Source organism: Mustela putorius, unplaced genomic scaffold (assembly GCF_011764305.1).
Source record: "Mustela putorius furo isolate JIRA1106 unplaced genomic scaffold, ASM1176430v1.1 tig00001419_pilon_pilon_pilon, whole genome shotgun sequence".
NCBI lineage: Eukaryota > Metazoa > Chordata > Mammalia > Carnivora > Mustelidae > Mustela > Mustela putorius.
Window position 1 is genome coordinate 819113 of NW_025421736.1, and position 23886 is coordinate 842998.

Genomic DNA, 23886 nt, shown 5'->3' on the forward strand with positions numbered 1-23886 from the left:
CGGAGCTGTGATCCCAAGCTGGGGTTCTCACCATGCTCCCCATTCTCCGGGGGGGGGGGTTGCTGGGGAGTCAGTGGACACCTGGTCACGCCCTTGTGATTAAGCCTCCATAAAAACCCCAAATGCGTGGGGTTCCGAGAACCTGTAGGTTGGGGAGCACGTCCAGGGGCCAGGAGGTGACGCACCACGGCTCCGGGGGACAGAAGCTCTTGTGCTCGGGGTCCCCCCAGCACCCACCCTGCACCCACCCGGCCATGGACAGAGACAGGAGAGAAGCTGTGGGCCCAGCTGCATCCGTGGCCTTCATCACATCCTCCGCTAAGCGATAAGTGGAGGAACGGGAGTCAGCGCTCCCCCGAGTTCTGCGAGCTGTTCTAGCAGGCGAGAAGGTTCCAGAAGGGGATCCTGGGGATCCCACCTGGACCCATGTCGGACAGAGGCTGTGGGTAACCCGGGGACGGGCCCCACTTGGGGGCTGCCTCTCGAGTGGGGGGCAGTCTGTGGGACGGAGCCCCTCCCTGTGGGCTGGGACGCTCCGGGCAGGTGGTGTGAGAAGTGTGTTCAGCTGAGGACAGACACCCCACGGGGCCTGGAGAACTGGTCACAGTGGGGAAAAGCACCCACACGTTTGGTAACCAGAAGTGAAGTGTTCCGCAACGGGAGAGTAAGAATTAAGGAGAAGCGCACGACTTCCCCTAGAAGCGCTGAAACCTGCTTTGTTAAGAGGCTGGGATTGGGGTGCCTGGGTGGCTCAGTTAGTTCAACGACCGTCTTCCCGTGTTCAGCTCAGGTCATGGTCCCGGAGTCCTGGAATCGAGCCCTGCACTGGGCTCCCGGCTCAGCGGGGAGTCTGCTTCTCCCTCTGACCTTCCCCCCTCATGCTCTCTCTCTCAAGTAAATAAAAATAAAATCTTAAAAAAAATAAAAGGCAGGATTGTCAGATTGGATAAAAGAGTGAAACTAACTCTATCCCCGACAAGAAACAAACTGAAAACATAAAGACACAAACAGGTCAGAAGCCAAAGGACAGAAACGGTGAGCCATGCTGGTAACTCACCACAGAAAGGTGCGGCGGCCACAGCCACACTGAACGGACTGAGGACGGCATACCAGGGGCGACAGGCACACTGCGTAAAGGACCAAGGGGCCAAGTCACCGGACACGCACACACCGACAGAAGGGAGACGAGACGGGGCCATGGTCGCAGGCCGGTCAGCACACGTCGCCCAGCAGGCGGACAGCACAGCAGCGCAGCCGACAGAAATGTGGAACACCGTCCAGCGGCCCGACCGACATCCGTCCAACGGTCCAGCCAACAGAAACAGAACGCGTGTTGTTTCCAGGTGCACAGAAAACACGCGTCATGACCCGCGTTCGCAGGACAATGAAGCAAACTTCCGTGGGTGTGAAAGAACCGAAATCAATCAAAGGTCTCTGACGTGGGAGGTGAACAAGCAACCAACAACAGAAACTCCGGAAAAACCCAAAATGTATTCAAATAAAGTCTTCTGTACTATGCTAAAGGTCAAAGGAAAAAAGTCGCCAGGAACAGTAAAGCCAACTTAATCCCCAAGTAAACAGAGAAGACAAGAGAGAAAAGATGTGAAGTCTGTGAACTCGAGCCCTGCTTCTTGGAAGGAGCAACAGGATGAAAGAAGTCACCACCAGCACCGCGAGACGGGAGTGACCGGCCTCACGGCAAAGGGGGCTCCTAAGGAAGTACATGAAGCGCTTCCCGACAGTGAATTCAGCAACTTAGTTAGATACGACAGGTTCCTGGAAAGACACACATTATAGAAACTCAAAGAGACAAGTCAAATATCTATTTAAAAAACTGAACTTGCAATTAAAAAAACCTTCCCCAAAAAGAAACTTCTGGGTCCACCTGGCTGCACCGGCGAATTCTACCCAATGTTGGAGAAAAAGAGCCAGTGAAACACAAACTCTTCCGTAAAACAAAGAAACACTTTCCAGCTCTTTCCCGGTAGTGTTATCTTGATACCAGAACTAGAAAGACACTACGAGAAGAGTCCTACCCTATGATCACAAAAAAGCTTCAACAAACTTGGCAAGTTCCTAAAAATTTAGCAAATCAAGAGGCCCCTGGGTGGCTCAGTCTTGAGCGTCTGAGTCAGATGTGGGCTCAGGCGGGCTCCGCACTCCGCAGGGAATCCGCCCGCGACCCTCTCTCCCTCACCCTCTGCCCCTTCCTCCCCACCCGCACATCTCCCTCGCTCTCAAATAGATCAAACTTTTTTTTTTTTATGATTTTATTTATTTGACAGACAGAGATCACAAGTAGGCAGAGAGGCAGGCAGAGAGAGAGGAGGAAGCAGGCTCCCTGCAGTCCCCCAATGCGGGACTCGATCTCAGGACTCTGGGATCATGACCTGAGCCACCCAGGCGCCCCCAAACTATTAAAAAAAACAAATCACTGATAACATACCACGAGTAAGTGGGGTGATTCCCAAGAGTAAAACATGAAGAGGACAGCGGAGCCAATCCACGGTCCCATCCCATGAAGGCACGGAGTGCCACTTCCACCCCCACTTGGGACAGAAGTGCTCGACGAAGCAGAGAAGACCACTCCCCACCCTTCCGAGCGAGCCTGGGAAGAGTGACGGCCGCCAGCACAGGGCACAGGGACAGACAGAGTGTGCGCCCTGCAGACCTCAGCCACACTCCCGCCAACACGGTGCTAGAGCCCAGGTGACAGGCAGACAGAGAGGAGGGGACACAGCCGTTGTCACCGTCATCTGTGTGAGAAAGGCCTTGAGGCCGCTACAGAAAGACACCGACCGTGCCCGCAGTCCTCCCGTGCTGGCCGCCTCACCCCACAGAGCTCACTTCCCCGCTCCTGGACCCTGCTGTCCTCCGTCCTCTGCAGGTGGCAAGGTGGGCCCTGCCCCTGCCCGGATGGAGGAACCCCCTCCTCTCCGTTCCAGGCCAACACCTGGTTCTAGGTGGACCCTGACCCTCTCTCAAGACTCATGTGGGGCAACGCCGAGGGACGATGGAGATGGTAAGAGCGAAAAACGACTGTTTACCCTGGGCCACCCTTTAAGAGGCAGACCAGCATCATATCACCGACTGTTTGCCCTGGGCCACCCTTTAAGAGCCAGACCAGCATCATATCACCGACTGTTTGCCCTGGGCCACCCTTTAAGAGCCAGACCAGCATCATATCACTGAAAGCACAAGACAGGGCCTGGGGTGGCTCAGCTGACTGAGCGGAGTCTTGGTTTCTGGTCGCGATCTCAGGCCCCACGGCAGGCTCTGTGCTCGGCAGGGAGTCTGCTCGGTTCCCTCTGCCCCTCCCACGCTGGCTCTCTTTCTGTCAAATAAACATACAAGTCTTTTAAATCAATAAACAAACCACGTGACAATCTTTTGAGGACAGTTTACGGTTTCTTTTCCCCGTGGGGAAGGAGAAAGCCATCCCCGGCACACAGGCATCGGGGAGGGGGTGCCACAAACAAGACGTGGGGAAGAGGCAAACTGAAGGCCCAGCGGTTCCCAGCGCAGACGCCTGCAGACCACAGGCTCCGGAACCCTACCAGGCCCAAGACTTCTGTTTCCGAAGTGCTGAAAACAAGGGACAGAACATAAAAATTAGGGCGCCTGGGTGGCTCAGTGGGTTGGGCCGCTGCCTTCGACTCAGGTCATGATCTCAGGGTCCTGGGATCGAGTCCCGCATCGGGCTCTCTGCTCAGCGGGGAGCCTGCTTCCTCCTCTCTCTCTGCCTGCCTCTCTGCCTGCGTGTGATCTCTGTCTGTCAAATAAATAAATAAAATATTAAAAAAAAAAAAAAGAACATAAAAATTACAAGGAACAGAGAAACATGTTTAAATACTACCAGAATGATGAAATCAGCAAAATCCAGATTATGGGAAATTCTCAGGTCAAACCAACCCAGTTCCCTTAACAAACATTTATTCTTGAATCCTGACCTTAGCTAGCAGACTACAGGCGAGGGAAACCTGGATGCAGACTGCTCCACACCAACAGTTACTGGCAGTTTAAAGCTGTGATAAAGGTATCGTGGATACAATTTTTAAAAGAATCTCATCTTTGCAAGATACTTATCGAAATATATCCAGGTGGAGTGTGATTTTGGGTGTCTGCTTCAAGGTCACCGAGTGGGGGATCCTGACGAGCGAATGGCCAGGACTGGTGGCCACCGAGTCTGTGTGAGGGGCGCACTCCCTAATCTCTGTGAGAACACTTCCGGAGAGTTACTCTTTGAAGAAAGATCAGACAGACGGCCGACTTTTCAAGAGGAGCGATGTGAACCAGAGACAAAAGAACAATACCTTCCAAGTTCTGGGGGAGAAAGAGCCAAACCAGAATTCAGTACTCAGTGGAAATACTCCCGCAGAAACGAAGGAAAACAAAAACCCCGTTGGACCAATCAATCAAACACAGAACGTGTCACCGGGCGGGCATTAACGAGGGGTCCAGCGGACGGCACCCGCACGGGCACCCGCACGAGCCCCCGGGGCAGTTCGGTCACGCAGAGGATGAGCACAGCAGAACAGCGACGGCTGGGGGCGGCCCGAGGGGCTGGGTCTGCCCGTCGGACCCGGGGCCTGGGCTCCCCGGCCCCGTCAGCGGGGTCATGAAAGCCTTACCGACCGGCACACCCACGTGCAGGTGCGGAAGAACCACAGAGCTCGCGGACCCGTCCGCCCTCGACCCAACACCCCAGCGTCGCTCCAGCCTCCGTTTGTGGGTACCTGTAACTTCTCTCTCCCACAGCGGGAAATCGGGCTCCTCTTATCCTTAACAGGTAAAGTCATCTGCTCAACCCTACAGTTTCCAGAAAGTAGTTTCAGAATACGAACCCACATCAGAAGGGAAAACAAGCTTTCAGGGTAGAGACAATAGTTTATAAAAGCTAGTCTTTGGGCTTTTGGGTTTAGCACTGTGTCCAGAGCTTCTGGGGTCAATCTTCCCTCTTAAATGTAGCTATTTTTTCATGACCCCAATACAATCAAGGGTCACTTGCTTCTGATGTAACACACCACAGACCCGGAATGGCCAAACCACAGTCTCAAGGAGGACACCAGCATGAAGGCAAAACCAACAAGGAATTTCCTTAACTCCAAAACATACGCACAGAGAACAAACCAAAAGTACATACAAGGCCCGTGCGGTATTCGGTCTGGGCGGGGGGCCGGGGCCGGCTCCGTCGGCTGGGCGTCTGCCTTCAGCTCAGGCCCCCGGTGAGCTCCCTGCTCAGCCGCGAGCCTGCTTCTCCCTCTACCCTTACCCCTGCTCTATCTCAAATAAATAAAATCTAAAAAAAAGCAAGCAAGCAAGCAAGCAAGCAAGCAAGCAAAGCAACCTGTAGGGAGAAAAGGCAGCCCTGGGCACGCGATTCACGGAAAGCCCACAGCGGCCAAGTGCTGCAGCGCCGCTCAGGCTGGGGGTTTCCCGCGGGTGGGAGCAGACGCGAGTCGGGGTCCGAGGCAGCTGCAGCGGGACCGCCAGCCCCGAACAGCTTCCAGGACACAGACCTGCATGAGAGGGACTGTGGGAACGGAACTGAGCAGCTCAGGGACCCCAAGCAGCCAGGAGAGGGCCGGGTTGAGCGGGGACCCCGGGACGCCAGGACCGGGGCGTCCAGATCCCGAGCCCCGAGCGAGCCGGAGGCGCTGCCGAGTCGTCGGTGTCAGGCTGGTCGGGGCGCAGGGGTGACGGAATGCCTCCCGGCACCCCGAGCGGCCCCAACTCAGAAACCTCGGCCGCAGGAGCAGCAGCGTGTGACACTGCAGCGGCCACTGTCTCGCCACGGGAGCCGCGAGGCCGGCAGCCCCGCACAAAGTCCCACACGCCGGCCTGCCTCGACCGCACCTTTGCCGCAGGTCCCGGGAAAAGCTCCATCCGCAGGGCTGGCGGGGACAGAACCTGCCAGGGAGCTTCCTGGTGAGGAAAACCTCTCCCTGGGGATGTGGCTGGAACATCGCGGCTGCTCCCGCAGCTGCTGGGGTGCGGCTCCCGTCAGGCCGCAGAGGGCCGGGCCGGAGGCTCACGAGGACGACCTGGGAACACGCGGTCTCCAGGGAGCTCTGGAAAGCTCAGTCAGATTCCTGGGGAGGCAGCGGCCTGCGTGTGCAGAACCGTGCACACGCCCGGGCAAGACTCGGACGGACGCCCCGACCGCCCCCCTCTGGCAGCCCCCCGGGGTGAAGGCGGGCGGGCGCTGCAGGCCGGAGCCCCCCGTGCACACGGAGCCCTGCGGAGCCCGCAGGCACTCGTCGAGGCACTTCAGGGAACCTCTGACCCGTCCTTAACTGACCACTGAGCGACCCAAGCAGAGACCTCAGGGGCCAAACACAACGAGGAACACAGGTTTTCTAGAGTTCGTTCAGGAAGCCCTGAAAAAGACGGACTAAAAACAAAACAAACTCCAGCAGCAACAATGAGCATGAGAGTGAGGAGTGACGTCCGGTTCCCACAAGACCAACGCATTACAGAGCGCGCAAAGAGCAGGAAAGCACGACCCGTACACGGGGGAACAGGCCAAAGAAACTGTCCGAGAGAGCCCAGATGTTGCACTTAATATACAAAGACTTCAAATCAGGCATTAAAAATGTGTTGACTGGGGCCCGCCTGGGTGGCTCAGTGGGTTAAAGCCTCTGCCTTTGGCTCGGGTCGTGATCCCAGGGTCCTGGGATCGAGCCCCGCATCGGGCTCTGCTCAGCGGGGAGTGTGCTTCCTCCTCTCTCTCTGCCTCTCTGCCTGCTTGTGATCTCTGTCTGTCAGATAAATAAAATCTTCAAAAAAAAAAAAAAGTGTTGACTGAATTAAAGGAAACAGTGTACAAAGACAACATATAAAACAATAAATAACATCTCACCAAACAAATATCAACATAGAACAATTACAGCAGAATAACGACGTGCACCGCGGAAGGACAAGGGACACGCTCACTAGAGGGTTTGGGATGGGGCAGGAGACCCCGCCAACCTGAAGAAGGTGGGCGGAAGCCAGCCGCACTGCGGAAGGCCATCCACCGCCGGGCCCATCAGCCGCCGTGGAACCCGCCGCCCACACTCCCCCCGCCTGCACACCGGACCCCGCGCGAGGCCAGGCAACAAGCGTCCCTGCATTCGAAAGGGCCGCGGCCACACAAGCGGGTGCTGATTCAGCCACAGCGTGGTCTGATCACGCACCAGTGACAGAGGGAACCTGAGACATCGATCGATATTTGAAAATACAAGTCCATTTCTAAATAATCCACATCAGGAAAAAATTACAAGGGAAAGTAGAAAGTATTTCCATCTGCATGGCGCCTGGGGGGCTCAGCAGTGAGGCGTCCGCCTTCGGCTCCGGTCGTGACCCTGGGGTCCTGGGATGGGGCCCGGCATCAGGCTCCCTGTTCCATGGGAGCCTGCTTCCCCCCTGCCTCTGCTGCTCCCCCTGCCCGCGCTCTCTTGCTTGTTCACTCTCGATTGCCAAATAAGTAAAATCTTTTTTTTTTTTTTAAAGATTTTATTTATTTATTTGACAGACGGAGATCACAAGTAGGCAGAGAGGCAGGCAGAGAGAGAGTAGGAAGCAGACTCCCCACTGAGCAGAGAGCCCGATGCAGGGCTCGATCCCAGGACCCTGAGACCATGACCTGAGCCGAAGGCAGAGGCTTCACCCACTGAACCACCCAGACGCCCCCCAACTAAATAAAATCTTAAGAAAAAAGTATTTTCATCTAAATGAAAGTAATGTAACACACCCAAATTTATAAGATGCTGACGTGCTAAGAGAGAAATTTCTAGCTTTCGATACCTGTGTTAGAAAAGCAGAATCTCGGATCAATAATGCAAGCACTTCTGCAAAACATCCCACCCCAAAACCACAGAATACACACTCTCTTCATACGCAGGCAAAACAAGTCTCAATAACTTCCAGAAATCTACAATCATACAGAAGAGCTGACACCTTCGGTTGTACACCTGAAACCACGTTACGCTGTATATCACCTAACTGGGACCTACACCAAACTTTTAAAAAACCTGAAATCATACCATGTGTGCAAAAAAAGGGGGGGGGGTAATGTAAGCATTCACCTTTAAAAAGACTGGGAAGAAAGGCAAGAAAATAGGCCATCCTGAAGATTAGAGTGGGTCTGAATGAAATGAAAAACAGAAAAGTGAAACAGAACATCAACAAAACTACAAGTCAATTCTTTTAAAAGATTGAGAAAACTGACAAATCCTTAACTAGATTAACCAGGAATATAAGACAAAGTCTGTGAAAATGTGGGAACGTTACCACTGATTCCTCCCAAAGTAAGTGGAGTATGAAAGCATGGTATGGACAACCTCGGACCAACAAGGCCAACAGCTCAGGTAAAATGGAGAAATTCCTAGAAAGTAGTAAGTTACCTAGAGTGACCTGAGAAGAATCAGAGAGAATGGACCTATAACAAGTACAAAAATTGAATTAGTGATTTAAATTCTTCCTGCAAGAAAGTCGTAGGCCCACACGGCTTCACTGGTGAATTTTCAAACACTTACAGAAGCATACTACGGATACACCACCAACTCTGTGCAAACCGAAGAGGTCGGGATACTTTCCAGCTCGGCCTCAGAGGCCACATCACCTCTATCCCAAAGCCAGACAGAAACAGCAAGGAAGAACTAGAGATCACTAGGTACACAAAGGAGGTCCTAACATTTTTCACAGAAGAGGACCACAGGGGAGGAAGCACCATGAAGTTGGAAAAAGTTGTTTAAGTCCTACCTCCTTATATCTTTAAAAAACCCCAAAACAAGAAACTGGTATTATATAAAAACAAATCAAACAGACAGAGAGATGCCTGGGTGGCTCAGTCGGTCAAGCATCTGCTTTTGGCTCAGGTCATGATCCCGGAGTCCTGGGATCGCCCTGCATCAGGCTCCCTGCTCAGCGGGGAGCCTGCTTCTCCCTCTGCCTGTTTTTTTTTCTCTCTCTCTGACAAATAAATAAATAATATCTTTTTTTTTTTAAATGATTTTATTTATTTGACTGAGAGAGATCACAAGTAGAAAGAGAGAGGAAGGAGCAGGCTCCCAGCCTAGCAGAGAGCCTGCTGCGGGACTTGATCCCAAAATAAATGAAATCTTTAAAGAAATAAAATAAAAATTTATAAAAAAAAATCCAACAGACAGAATAACGGGCCCTTCTGAAGTCCACGCCCCTCTAATCTGTGAGTGCGCAGGGCAGGGTGACATGGCACAGAGGGATTATTAATCAGGCTGCGGGTGGAATTCAGGAAGATTATCCTGGCTTATTTGTGGGGGATCCAGTGTGATCAAAAGGGTCTTCATGGTGGAAGAGGCAGAAGAGAGACGGGGACTGACACCTTCAGAAGATGGGCCATGTTGGGGGACAATCGGTTAAGCATCTAAGTTGGGCTCAGGTCATGATCTCAGGGTCCTGGGATGGAGCCCTACGTCGGGCTCCACACTTGGGGGGGGGTCTGCTTCTCCCTCTGCCCCTTCGCTGCTCACGCATGTGCACACTCTCTCGTATAAATAACTAAAATCTTTAAAAAAAGGCCCACGCAATGTGGTGTGACTGGCTTTGAAGACTCAGGAAGGGGCCACTGGCTGAGGGAAGCACACGTCCTCCTGACAGAAAGGCAGCCTGCCGACAACAGCCGGATTTCGGCCCCTTGTGACCCATCTCCGACGTGATCTCTGGATTAGTTGTTTTCAGCCACACAGTTTGTGGTAATTTGTTGAAGCAGCACCAGAAAACGAATACAACAGACCACAGAAAGAATGAAAGCCAAATCTCACAGAAAGATGAAAGAAAAAAATACTGAAGAGCACAGCATCTCCAACAGATAATGAACACATGCCCCCAAAACAAAACCTCAAATTAAACCATATGGGGGGGCGCCCAGAGGGACTCAGTGGTTAAGCATCTGCCTTCAGCTCAGGTCATGATCCCAGCATCCTGGGATCGAGCCCCGCATCGGGCTCCCTGCTCAGCGGGGAGTCTGCTTCCCCCCTCCCACTCCCCCTGCTTGTGCGCCCTCTCTCGCTGTCTCTCTGTCTCACGGTCAAATAAATAAATAAAATCTTAGAAAAAAATTAAACCATATGAAAACTGCAACTTATTTCAAAAGAGGCTAAAGATATTTAAAATAATACAAAAGGACAACCTAACTGAGGCTAGAAGAATCTGAAATGAGGTCATGGGTCCTAAGAAAGTTTGAGAAATGAAAATAAAAGACCATTTCAAGAAAAAACTAAACTAGAAGCACCATAAAAACAAATAAACTCCACAATGATTTTACTTAAGAGAACAGAAGAGGAAAGGAATGTTGTTTTAATGAAGAAGAAATGCAGGAAGAAAGAAGACCCCAGAGAAGCAAACTGAAAGGACGGGAAAGAAGGTCCAACACACGCACAAGCAGAAACAGCAGACGGGAAAGAAGGTCCAACACACGCACAAGCAGAAACAGCGGGGACACAGGCCAGGGAACAGAATCCTAAAAACTCAAAAACCTTCCCTGAAGTAAAACTCATGGAGCTCCCTATTGATAGAGAACACCGTGTGAAAGAGAGACGTCCACACCTAACAACACTAACAAGAATGACATTCAGGCAAAAAAGTCACTTATACGGGAAAAGGTAGAATTAGCCTGAATTGACAGCAATGCTGGCAGACAAGAGAGTAAGATTTAAGGTATTTGAAGGAAAAGGCTGTGAGCTGAGAATTTTGCATATAGTCAAGTGGACTTTCAAGTACAAAGGACACATACCAACTATGATCACCAGGCAAATACTCAGGTAATATTTCTCCATGAGTCCTTCCTGAGAACCCCAGGAGAGAAGAGACCTCAAGCAAAGGTCCGGAGACGCGGACAGGGACCTGTGCGAGCGCTCTGTGGATCCACTTGCAGCGCTAGGACTGACGAGGGCTCCTGGGAGAGAGGCTGGGCTCGGCACGGGCAGTGGAGGACGGAGGCAGAGAGCAGCTCCCGCACAACAGTGCCCACACGGGCCCAGTGCCCCTGCTGGTCAGTCTGAGACAGCGACACGTGCAGCGATGCGCACAGCAAACGAGCACTGGGTGACGGTCCAACATTCTCCTCTTCTCCGTCCTGGAGAACCGGGTTCCTGGCGGAGAGGGAGCTGGTGCGCAAGATGGAAACAGTCAAATGAGCCTGCTACCGTCTGTGACCAGCTCTGTCCACTGCACAGATGAGAAACAACAACGGACCCAAGAGCAGTGCGTGTCCCCAACACACAGACTGTGGATCTGGAACAGCATCTCCCATCAGCACAGACCGCGGCTTCTGGACAGAACGGCTCGTCCCAGGTCTGCGGCGGGAAGAGTGTCACGACCAGCCTGGAGCGTCTGGGCATACCAGAGTGCCAGGAGCCTGTGAGAGTGAGAGAGAATCGTGCCAGACTGTCTGTCTGGGAGCTTACAAAGGCTCCCGACGCCCAAACACGAGACCGTCTCCACACGAGTAAGGGCCACCAACGACACACACCGCCCGACAGGGTTACTGCTAACGACACTGTGCTGATGCGAACATCCCGTCCAGTGCGCTCAGATCTGAGTTCACAATAGCGAAGTAAAACCCTCAATGGGTCTACTTGTGGACGACAACAGAAAACGGATTTGTTATTCTGAAAACTGACGGGTGTCCCATATGGAGTACAGAACTACATCACCGAATAGTAACAGGTTCCACTCACTGTAAGTTCAGCTCATAAACTAGGCACCAGTAACTCGGCCAGAACATCACCCTTTTGGAACCTGTTACGAATTAATGCACGTATGTCTATGCACCGTTGGCTTGGCCAACGTCAAAAAAGAGAGACACCGAGGGCACCTGGGTGTCTCTGTCGGTGAGCTGTCCTACTCTCCACCTCAGCTCAGGTCTTGATCTCAGGGTCGTGGGTTCAAGTCCCGTACTGGGCTCTGCGCTGGGCACGGAGCTTACTTTCAAAACAGAGAGAGAGAGACCAGACATTAGGTGCCTCCGCGTGGAGCAGCACAACGTCCCTGTGAGGGACTCCTGCCAGAGGTCCAAAACCTGAATCTCATCAGACCTCTACGTCCAGGGCCTGACTTACAGGAAACCAAGGATAGATCAGACTCTGCTGGAGGCCAGCCGCCGGCAATGTGCAGACTGGGAGAAAGCCCAGTCCAGCCACGAACACCGCCCCGGGAGCTGGGGCTGGGCGTCCTCTGCAGGGATGCGCGAAACTTCCCTGCTCTTCCGAGCGCAAGTCAGCCTCAGACCGTGAAGGGAAGGGGCTGCCCTCACCGGCAGGTCAGCAGCTCCGCTGTCAGGAGGACGGAGGGAGGGACACAGGACAGACACAGGATACAAGGAGGACTCTGGGGCCAAAATTTCTTTCTTGACCCAAGCGATGGTCACAAAAATGTGACCCTCAAGCTGTACACTGACTTCAGCCAGTTTCTGTGTCTGTGCTAGACTTTAAAATCAAAACTTAAAAAAAAACAAACAAACAAAATGATAAGAGACTCTTAATCTGACAAAACAAACAGGGTCTCTGGGGGGTGGGGGGTAGGGCTGGGGCAGCTGGTGACGGACACTGCGGAGGGTATGGGCTCTGGTGAGTGCTGTGAACTGTGCAAGCCCGACGGTTCAGACTGTGCCCCGGGGGCAGATAATGCATCATATGTTAATAAAAAGAATTAATTAAAAAATTACTAAAATGGAAAAAAAAACCCACGAAAAGCAGGAATGCCTGGGTAGCTCAGTCACTTGTGTCTGCCTTCGGCTCAGGTCACAATCCTGTGGTCCTGGGACTGAGTCTCAAGTCGGGCTCCCTGCTCACAGGGGAGCCTGCTTCTCCCTCTGCCCCTACCCCGAGGTGTGCGCACGCTCTCTCTCTCTCTCTCTGTCAAATAAATAAGTATAATCTTAAAAAACAAAAACCACCTTATGAAACTACATTGTGGGCATCGTGGCATTGGTTCCAGGGGCCAAGAGGCCGACGCAGACGGGCGAGGCTGGGAGCTGCCCGGTGTGCCGTGTCTGCACACACCCCGTTTCCTGTGCTGGAGTTGGCACAGCAGCGGGGAAGGGAGCTTTTAAATAACCGGTGCCAGGACAGGTAGACTGCTCTGCAGAAAAAACAACACTTGACCCTGAGTCCACACCATCCCCCAAATCACACCACATGTCACACTGAAGGCAAAACAACGAGGATATAATAGGGGAAAATTACCCTTTTAACCTTGACTTAGAGCAAAACAACTGTTTTGGGAAGATGGGCCATCAGGCCACCCTAAAATTAAGAAACTTAGAAACGAAGGAAATACGAATTAAAGCCACAACGATGTACAACTTGGGCAATGGCCACACACACACACACACACTCTGAGAATGCCCGGTGCTGGGGACACTTGCGACAGACGAGTATGGCCAGCACACCGAACAGGCTTGCTAGCACCTGGTAAAACTGGTATCGTCCCCACCACTCACAGGGTCACGCAGCAAAGGACAAGTTCAAAGGCATTCACGGCAGCACCCGCACTGGCCCAGAGCTGGCTGCCGACGGCGGACACACGCGCGACAGATCCGTGATGAAGCCACTGCTGTCACAGCCAGCAGACACGGGTGAGCAGGAGGCACCTAAAAGCACAGGCTGCAGGACCCCGGATACAGAGGACAGAGGCAGGAGCCGGGAAAATAATTATTAGCTCTAGGGTTGGGGGATGGGGGCACCGGGACAACTTTCCATCTCGGGACTGGTCACGGGATTCACTGACACAAGCACTTGTCTGCACGCGTGCAACGCTTCACAGAGGAGGGCGGGCGCCTGGGTGGCTCAGTGGGGCAGGTGGCCCAGGTGGCCCGCTCGAGATTCCGGCTCAGGTCACGATCTCAGGGCCACAGACTGAGCCCCGCCCCGGATTCCACGCCGGGCGGGCCGGGCGGTCTGCTTGTCCTTCTCCGCCTGCCCCCCACCACGCTCACGCGCAGACTCTCTCTCTAAGATAAACAAACAAATGCAATCTTTTAAAATAAATAAAGAGTTAACAGCTGGAAATCATCCACGCGTTCCTCAGCAGCTGCCACGAGGCACGAGTCCCACCTGGGCAGGGCGGTCGTGCCCCCGACAGCGGCCCGGGAGGCCCTGGGGGTCAGCGGCGCCCTCACACACATGTCCGCAAGCCAACGTAAAACTCCACTGCAGAAGTCATGACAGACTCTCGCTTTCTAGCCTATTGCGTGTCTCTACCGCTCGACTAATTTTGCTCATGTTATTTCATAATTAGAAATAGCAGTGAACTCCTAATTTAGGAAAATTACTGTCATTTGACCCAGCAGTTTACTGCTAAAGAAAATCACGTTTTCCTACTATTTCGGCACAAGTTAGAGGGAAAAAGAACCACCGTTTTGTTTGTTTAAGATTTTTTTTTTTTGACAGAGATCACAAGTAGGCAGAGAGACAGAGAGAGGAGGCAGCAGGCTCCCCAATGAGCAGGGAGCCCGATGCGGGGCTCGATCCCAGGACCCTGAGATCATGACCCGAGCCAAAGGCAGAGGCTTCACCCAATGAGCCCCCCAGGCGCCCCCGTTATCTTTGGTTTTTAAACCACAGAAGGATTGTGCTCCTGCGGCAGTTTTGATAATTTTACGTACGTGTAAAAGAGAACACGTTTTTTGCCACCTACCCCAAAACTCGGGCGGGGATTTATCTGGCTGGCATCTGGAACCCTAGATTCTTCTGACTCCGTTCTCCAGCACACAGAAACAGGGTCACCGATGTCAGCGCGTCCGTCACACAGAACAATGCCGTCATGGCCGCGCGCAGCCTGGGTCCCCAGGACAGCAGGCGGCCCCCGCTCTCCGCAGCCCCAGGGCTACCCAGACACCGGGGCGACGAGGAAGTAACGTCATTCTGACTGTGGGCGTGCCCGTCCCAAGTCACGGCGAGAGCCAAGAGACGGAAGGACAGGAGGACAGACAGACGGAGGCGCCCAAGACAAAGTCTCTGGAGTTTATTTTACCTTTCATTTTAAACACAAAAATACCAAAAAGTAGAAGGCAGCCAATCAGAGGTTCCCTTCCCCAGGTGAGAGAAAGTAAAATGGATGGAAGGTCCTGACCTGGACAATCTCCTGTTATTTTCTTATCGGAAGAACGAAGAAACCACCTTCCGCCGACGCCGGCGCGGCTCACCCCCAGTGACTTGCTGACACAGCCGTCGCCTTCATGACCTCAAACACCCTGGCTATCGAGCACAGTAAACGATTAGTAAACGATTTAGTAAAGTATACTTTTCCACTTTTCACCCCCAAATTGAAGCATGTTAAAGGAGCACTACCCCAGGAATTAGATCTCACTGGGTCAGACTGGCAAAGACCCAGAGCTGGGCAACACCCCGCCGGGGACGACACACGCAGCGGGGAGCGGCGGGGCCCCGGAGACACCTCCCACTGTCACATCCCCGGCCCCCGGCATCCCACCGCTATGACCAGAGCCCCAGGACCGCGCTCGTCTGGTGCAAAACAGCATGTGCCCCCCCCCCCCCGCCACCAGAGCAGCCCCGGTCAGAGCTGGGAAACCGTGCACACGGCAGGAGGGGTGCCGCCGTCACAGGTGCAGGGGATCCAGAAGGGACCCACGCAGGGTGCGAACGGTACTCGCTGCCTTGTATGACAGGCGAAAGAGGAGACCCAGATTTCGGCTGGAAAACCAGAAACGAAACGGCTGCCTGCCCATACAGGGACGTGAAATCTCTGATCTTATTTTTCCTATGATTTTGACTTCTGAGCCATGTAACGATATTGAACATAAAAATACAATTTAAAAACTGCAAATCTGAAACAAAAACCCCAACGGTGTAGCAAATGGGCAACGCGACCACAGACAAAACGCACATCGAGAGGCTCATTCTTAAACACAACACTTACTCAACAAGACGTGTGTTAAGAACAAAAGGAATTTTGTTTAAGATTTTATTTGTTTGACACCGAGAGAGATCACAAGTAGGCAGAGAAGCAGGCAAAGAGAGAGAGGAGGAAGCAGGCTCCCCGCTGAGCAGGGAGCCCGATGCGGGGCTCGATCCCAGGACCCTGGGATCATGACCTGAGCCGAAGGCAGAGGCTTTAACCCACTGAGCCACCCAGGCGCCCCAAGAACAAAAGGATCTTAAAAACGAAAGCACCTTAGGATCACCTGGCGGGCTCAGTCAACGGAGCCTGCAACTCCCGATCTCGGGGTTGTGAGTTCGAGCCCCACAGTGCGTGTAGAGACTGCTGAAAAATAACCAAAATACCTTCAACTCTGTTAAGGAGTCCCGTTAGTAGATGTAGCACAATACAGCAATGTTTCACCCTTGAACATGAAATAAGCAATTATGCCAATGACGTTAAGAATCAAAATTTTCAGAATAAAGATAAATTTTAAAAACCAAAGAAATTCAGTAAAACCATGTAATTTCAAACTCATATTGGAAATATCGTATGAACTCACCATGTTTTAAAAAACGTTTCCCAGCTCTGTCCCTTGGCGGGGCACCTACAGCCGCCGCAGCAGGCAGCACAGAGCACACGGCGACGCTTCTCTGCTTGGGCGCGGCAGTAGCCGCAGCCGGCAGGTCGGGGCGGGAGGGCGAGGGGCCAGAGAAGCGCTCTTGGAGCGCCGCCGCCGCAGGAGGTCGGGAGCCTACGCAGGACGCCCAGCTCTCAGCTACAACCGTGTGAACATCCAAACACACACAGACCCTCACACAAGGAACACATAAAAACCCATTACTCCGCACTGACCTTCAAGAAAGAAACGAAAACCAGAAGCATTTGCCACCGTGAAGCTACACGCGAGGAGCGCCGCTCCCCCCACGAGTGGTGACAAAGGGGCAGGGTTCAGCATCTGTCCTCTCATCTCGGGGCGCCCAGATGAGGGACAGATAAAATAAAGAACACGGGGAAGGCGGCATCAGTGCCGGCAGGACAGCCCCCAGGATGGTGCGGCAGGAGGTAGCGAGCGTCGCCTTCGTGAAAACATGTTGCCTGACTCCAGCCGAACCTCTCAGCACCAGGCCACAGCACACGCGAGGGGGGGACAGAGGGACAAGCCAAACGACACAGCGCGGAACAAATCCAGAACACCAGGCACTCGTGAGAAAATCCGCCTGGTCTCTTCAAAAGTCCACGTCACGGAACCAGTTTTCCCCGAAGAAAAGAAACTAAAGACACATAATGGCCAATAATGACCTGGACTCGATTCTGGTTTGGAGAAATCACTGCCACAGACCACTGGGGGCACGTTGGGGGGGCTGGTGCGCAGGGACAGGCCTGGGCCCTGTCCTAGATGCGGTCAGTGGTGGCGTGCGGTGCTCAGAAGAGTCCCCTTCTGCCTCTTCTTTGGAGACAAGGGCATTCTGGGTGGCGTGCCGGGATGGCTGCAACTCCCTCCGCAAGTTTGGCAAGCGCCAGACCGGCCAGAGGCAGCGGCACCGCGACATTCTCACGCGCGCTCTCGGTCAGCTGGAAACGTCAAAACCCAACCGGGAAGCACGGCTGCGTCCAACTCAGGGTTCACTCGCTCTCCATGAGCCACAGCGACCCTCCTGCCTGGCTCAGCTTGGCGACAAGTCTTCCCACCGAGGCCGTCGGTTCGGATCCGGTCTACAGTGGACAGCGCCCTCACGTTCCCTGACCACATGTAACCATAACGAACGCATTCGGCGGGGGCCAAAGCACCAGCTGCCTCAGACCGCTGTGTTCACACCAAGGAAAACTGTAGTCCGGTGCCAGCCACGCAGAGACAGGGGACAGAACCAAGAGCAGGGACAGCTGCTAAGAGTTAAACTTCAGAAACCCCGAACCAGAGCCCTTTCCGTGAGATGTGGTCAGAAATCGTGATAAGGCTACCCTGGAAACGAAGCACATTCCAAAGCAAGCAAACAAAACCGTGGTAAGGTCGGCAGGTCCCTGCTCTGTCCCTGAAATGTTGTGGGTCACAGACCAGGGCTCTGTGGGTGGTTCTGCGGGTCCCCTCTGCCCAGCATCAGCTCCCATGCTGCTAACCTTTTCCCACGGGGACCAGGACAGTCCCATGAGGGGCAGGTGTGAAGCTGCTGCTGTGGCTGGAAGCTACCAAGTTTTCCAAGTGTCCTTCTGCTTACAGGATGTGGAGCGCAGCCTCCGCCAGCGTAACCGGAGCCGTCCCGGAAGGGCTCGCGCTCCCAACGCCGCGCCCTGGGGAGGCCGTCCACTGAGGTCAGTCAGCAGCGGCCTTGGAGGAAAAGTCGCCCCTTGTGGTTTGCATCCATGGGGGTGCTGAGCAGGACAGAGCAGGTGCAGGGCCCGGTCTGCACCACCTGCACCATCAAAGGGCCAGGTCGCCCGTCCACATCACGGAGCCATCGCCGAGAGCCTCCATGGGGCCAGCGGGCGGCAGCCTGCTGCACCCCAGCCCCAGGCCACCATCAGCAGCGGGTGCTGGGAAAGGGCTGGGGCGCGGCTGCCGAGGGGCCTTCACGGAGCTGGCGCCAGTCAGGAGCACAAGCCACAGTGGCCCTGGAGGCACCCACAGGACTCGGGCTCTGCCAGGGGGCCGGCCTCTCCCGGACACTGAGGCGTCTTCCCTGGGGCCTCCATTCAGGACCCAGATCCTCCAGGCTGGAACCCCCCAGCAGAGGTCTTCCCTCCCGGAACAGGGTCTCAGACGGAACCACCCGTACTTTCCCAGACGCGCTGGCTGGGCCTTCTCTCGGGGCCACGGCTGTCCCTGGCGTCGGTGCTCAGGTTCCCTGAGGCAAGGCCTTCTCTTCACGCCTGCCGCTGCCTGCCGCCTGCACACGGGCGCCGGGCCGGCTCAGCCGGCTGAGCCCTCCCCGGGTCAAGCACTCTCCGCCCCAGGACTCTGCTCCGGACCAGAGCGCGAGAGGGGGAGGCTTCGGTCTCCTCCCAGCAGCGCCGTCCCAGAAGCACGTCGCCGCGGGATTCACCAGGGAGGGATCCGGGCCACGATCCGGGCCACGATCCGAGCCACGTCGGGACGCAGACAGGCCCGGCGCTGGAACGTGGGGCGAGGGAGCGCGGGAGACACGGGCGAGAGGAGACTCGTGGATCGGAGCCCCGTGGAGCGCCCGCGCCGCACAGGCTGCAGGACGGCCGGAGGTGCCCGCGGCTCCACACAGCCCAGCTCCCCGGGCCCGGCGCGCCGGCGAGAACAGCCGCCTACGGCCCCGGCCGCGAGCCCGGGCGGCCACGAGCCGAGCGAAGCCGCAGGCGTGGAGCGAAGCCGCAGCCGGACGCCGCTCGGTGCACGAGGCTAGGCAGGACGCAGCAGGCTGCAGCGGCGGAGCCCCCGAGGCTCGGCGCCGCGCCCGCGCCCCGCCTGCCGTCCCGCACGAGGCGGCCGCCGCCAAAGGCCGTTGGACCAGCGTCCTCGAGCCGGAGCTGCCGCGGCCCCGCAAGGAAAAGCGGGAAGACGAGGCGCGCGCGGACGGCGACCCGCACTCGGCGGCTCCGGCCGCGCCTCCGCCCTCTGCTCGCTCTGCGGCCTCGGCGGGGACACAGCCCGACACGCCACACGGCCCGGCGCGCCCCGGCTGCACGCGTGGCCGCAGATCCAGCCGACTGTCCGCGCGGCGCCCGCGCTCCAGGCTGCGGCCGCTCCCTCGGCAGCGGGTCCATCACCAACCACGGCGCGCGCGGGGACCCCCAGCGCAGCGGCGTCTTCACGTCGGAAACCCCAGGCCCACGCGGGACGCGCAGCGAGGCGGGGTGCGGCCGCGCGGGCCAACGGGCAGGCGCACGGAGCCCGGCTCTCGCCCAGCGCAGCGGCCGTTCGTCCGCGGAGCCTCCGCGCCCCGTGCGGGTCTCGTGCGGAGAAGCGCGGCGGCCGGACCGTGCGTCCCCGCACCGCGTGCCCGGGACCCCCGGGGCCGAGCGCAGCTCCCGGGAGCACTTTCCTCTCCAGACGCGGCCTCGCCTTGGCGCCGACCGGAACGCGGCTTCCTCTTCCTCGCGCGTCCCCGACGCCGACCCGGTCCTCCCGGCCCCGAACTTGGCCACGACGGCGCGGACGAGCGAGCGCTGTTCGCGGGAGGAGCGGCACGGGGGGCCCTGCTGGGGCGCACCCGCTTCGCTCAAGTCTGAACCGGGATTCTGAAGAGATTCCACGGACTGACCCGAGAGTGCGCGGCCCGGGGCGGCGGCGGCAGCGGGAGAACCTCCCCGCGGAGGACCGCGGGACTCGGCTCCGGTCGGCGGGCGCTGACCCCTGGGGCCGCGCGCGCCCTGAAGCGGCGTCGCAGAAACGGTGCGCGGGACCCCGTTAGAGCGAACTCCGGAACAACTTCCCGTTTTCTCGGCGGAGACGCGCGGCCGGAGCTGCCCCGCGGCCGGAGCTGCCCCGCGGCCGGCCCGGCAGACTAGCGCGCAGAGCGGGGCGCGCGCGGGGGGTCACCGCACCCGGGAAAGCGCAGGGGCCGCAGGAAGGGGCCGCAGGGGCCCGGCGCCCTCCAGCAATGGGGGCGGGGCGGTGCCGCGCACGGCAAAGGTCGAAACGAGACCCACCGAGTCCGGGTCCGGGTCCGGGTCCGGAGGGACAACGGCGACGGGAAGGCGCAACCTCCATTCGCGTCTCACCCACGAAGTCCCGCCCGGCCCAGGGCCGCGGCGGCCGCGCTTCCCGGACACGCGCTTCCCGGGACCCCGACCCGCCGCGGCGGCTCTTCCTGGAAACGCGCGGGCGGTCGCGCGCGCTCGGCCCTCGGGCGCCTCGCGGGGGCGGACGGAGCGCGGGGGGCCGACCGCGGAGCGCACGCCGGCCCCGCGCGGCCCCCCACAGCCCCGGCCCCCGCCCGGCCCCGGCGCACAACTTTCGGGCGCTCGCGGCGCTTGGTCCACAGACCGCCGCCGTCCGGAAAACGCGTCTCGGGCGCGACCCGCCTGGCCCGCGCGCGCCAGCTGTCAGCCGGGGGGCCCGGGGTCCCAGGGGTGCGGGCCGGCCCCGGCGAGGCGGGCCCCGCGGCCGAGGCGGGCGGCCCGGGCGGAGTCCAGGCCCCACGGGAGGCCGCGCCCGCGCCCCCGAAGGCGACCCCGGCCCGGCGCGCGCCGCGTCGCGGCGACCCCGGCCACCGCACCCCACCCCACCCTCCCGGCCCCGCGGCCCGACCCCGCCTGGCCCCGCCCCTCGCCCGCCTCCCCCTCCAGCCCCGACCCCCGACGGCGCGCCAGGACGGCCGGGCCCGGGGCGCGAGCTCCGGCCGAGGCACAGCCCGCCCCGCCGCCCGCCGCGCACTCACCGCGGGCGCGGGGCTCGGGGCGGCGCGGCTCCCGCCCGCCTGCGGACGACGGCCGGCGCGGGCGGGCGCTCCCATTCATTAGCCGCGGCTTTGTCTGCCCCCGCCGGCCCCTCCCGCCGCCGCCGCCGCCGCCCGCGACGCCGCCGGACGCTGCGCCCCTCCCAGGGCCCCGCGCGGCGCGGGGCGGGGCCGGGGGCGGGGCCGGCAGGGCGGGCAGCACCAAGGACCCAGGCGCGGCGGACGGGGCGAGCCCCGGCCGATCGCGCAGGCGCGGTCTCCGTCCCTGGGCTGGGCCGGACAGACGACGCAGGCGCAGGGCCGCCTACGGGCCGGGCCGACTGCGCAGGCGCAATCCCCGTGCGTGGGCCCCGCCCCCGGGCTCGTGCGGACCAGCCCGTGAGGCGCAGACTCCGCACGCCGGCCTTGGGCTAGGGCCCGGACCGAGCGCCCGCGCAGGCGCAATCTCCGCGCGCGGGCCTGGTCCGGGGCCCAGGGGGCCCGACCGCGCAGGCGCAGTCCAGGCGGGCCGGCTCCGCCCCACCGCCGGGGTCTGCGGGCCGGTGGGCGGCCGCAGCGCCTGCAGGCAGCGTCCGGGCGCGCGGTAGCAGCCCGGGCCCGGCTTCGGCGTCGTCCGGCTCGCGCTTGCCCGGCGCCCAGCCCGCTCGGCCGCGGGGCCCCGGAGCCCCAGGGCGGGGGCGCACCTGCTGCGGGCGCGGGCCGAGGTGCCGGCGGAGCGCGCTTACCCGGAGGCCGCGCGAGTGTCTCCTCCGTGCGGCGGCGCTGCGAGGGCTCGGGGCGCGCTGGCCGCGGGGCCCCGCGCCGCTGTGTCTGAGCCCTTCCGTCTAAGACGATAAGGCGCTTCGCGGGCGGCCGCGCTCGGGGCCGCGCGGATTAGAGCTTAAGCCCGTGGGGCCGGGCGGGGAGACCCTGCGGCGGCGGCGGCGACCGCGGCCGGACGCCTCGGGGCTGAGCTGGGGGCGTGCGGCGGGCAGGTGCCTCTTGGGCTCTGCAGGCCTCTGGGCGCTTAGTGCGAGTTTCCCGGTGACCCGCTCGGGCGGCGAGCGGCCCCACCGTGCGGACTGACCGCAGCCCCGGCCCGCCCCCGTCGCCGGCGACCGCGGCTCCGTCGCAGAGGGAGGCCGCTGCTCCCTGCCCCGCCAGCGCGTGCCGCGGTCCGGCCGCGCCCCTCCTGCCCGCACGCTCCGCGGCTCCTCCCACCCCTGCACGGGCCCGCGGCTCAGGCCACCCCGCGGCCGTGGCCCCCTCGTTCCGCTCCAGCCCGGGCGGCGCGACTTCCGCGAGCCTCAGGGGTCACGTCCGGGCGCCGTGTGGACCGCGGGGGCAGTCGGTGTGCGCGTCTGTGGGTGGCTTGCGCTCGCCCGCGGCTCCCGCCTCCCGGCGCGCGTCCTGGCGCAGGGCGGGGGGCTGGGGGGGCCGGCGTGGAGCTCAGGGGCCAGCATGGGCGCGGGGGCCGCCGGCCAGGCCCAACCCGCCACCTGTTTGTGGCTGTTCGTTCGGGTTTTTTTCGTTTCGTGCAGTTGCCCCGAGCTAAGACTATTGTCTCCTTCGTGGCTGGGGAAAAAACCGAAATAGTAACATCTCACGACGTGACCACTACCTGACATTGGAACGTCGGGGTCCTTGCGGAAGTTGCTGGGACGCGGCCGTGCCGGCTCCGCCCTACCGCCTCCAGCAGCTCATGAGCCCGGTGGGGGATAACTTGCTTCCCAACCCTTCGCAAAAAACCTGTGGCCTCCTGCTCTAGAGGGCAACGGCTTCCTACCTGGCCCTGCTATATGCTCTGGTCGCCTGCCCACTGACACCTTCACGGGGCTCCCTGTGTCCCTCAAGACCAGAGTTCTCACAGCTGTCATGACCAGGACCACACTGCCTTCCCCCGTGGACTTGGGTCCAGCTCTGGGTCCCACCTCAGAGCGGTGGCCCTGGCTGTTCCTCCACCTGGAATGCTCTTTCTCAATCGTCAGCCTGCCTCACCCCTCCCCCGTGTAGATCTTGGCCCAGATGTCACTATACTGCCCATTCTGTATAAGGCAGTGCCCCTCCCCTCACCCCTGCCTCCCAGCCTGGCTGTTCTCAGACATTTACGGGGCCAGCCTTGCTAACACTCCGGGAGAGCGGGGCTTCCCCTGGTATGTCCGCTGATGTACACACACCTGGCATGAGAAGACCAGCACGTCCCGAGGTGGCAGGATAGGCTGACTGTGTCCGCAGGACGGCTGGGCGCCAGGCTAGGGGTGGACAGGAAGGGTTCCCCTAGTGGAGTGGCAGCAGCGCTTCCAGGTCCACCCTGGCTCCCGCACTGCACATCCTGCAGGTCAGCTGGGTGTGGCCTGCTCTGACCCCTCACAGGAAGGATTTTGTTGGGTACGTAGGGTGGCCGTCCACCCAATGCTTAAAAGGAACCCTGGGAGCGGGGAGGACCCCAATAAACTGGGACTCAGCGAGTCACAATGCATGGCAGCCCTTTCCAGAACTCTGCCCCTTCATTCGACAAATCTTTGATGAGCATTTTCCGGCCTCCTGTGACACTGGCAGGATGACAAGATGATGGGGTGGTGAGAGGTGGACACCGAGCTTGGCCTGGTGGGAGGCTGCAGCTGCCAGCACAGCTGGG

The 23886-nt window shown here is 58.6% G+C and overlaps 1 protein-coding gene across 5 annotated transcripts in view; it reads right to left on the minus strand.

Annotated features, from left to right (window-relative positions):
• Positions 1–22579, minus strand: part of ZBED4 (zinc finger BED-type containing 4) — a 31541-nt gene extending 8962 nt beyond the window's left edge. Inside the window, exons 1-3 of one of the 5 annotated variants that reach the window (XM_004775428.3) lie at positions 16466–16552; positions 16269–16327; positions 15097–15221 (exon numbers count right to left, since the gene is read on the minus strand). The gene's annotated coding sequence lies outside the window, so the exon portion shown is untranslated. Of the gene's footprint in view, positions 1–1057; positions 2218–15096; positions 15222–16268; positions 16328–16465; positions 16553–21251; positions 21411–21994 lie in introns of those variants that run through there. The other 4 variants (XM_045087617.1, XM_045087618.1, XM_045087616.1 and 1 more) reach the window with 4 other exon arrangements.
• Positions 22580–23886: the final 1307 nt, after the last annotated feature.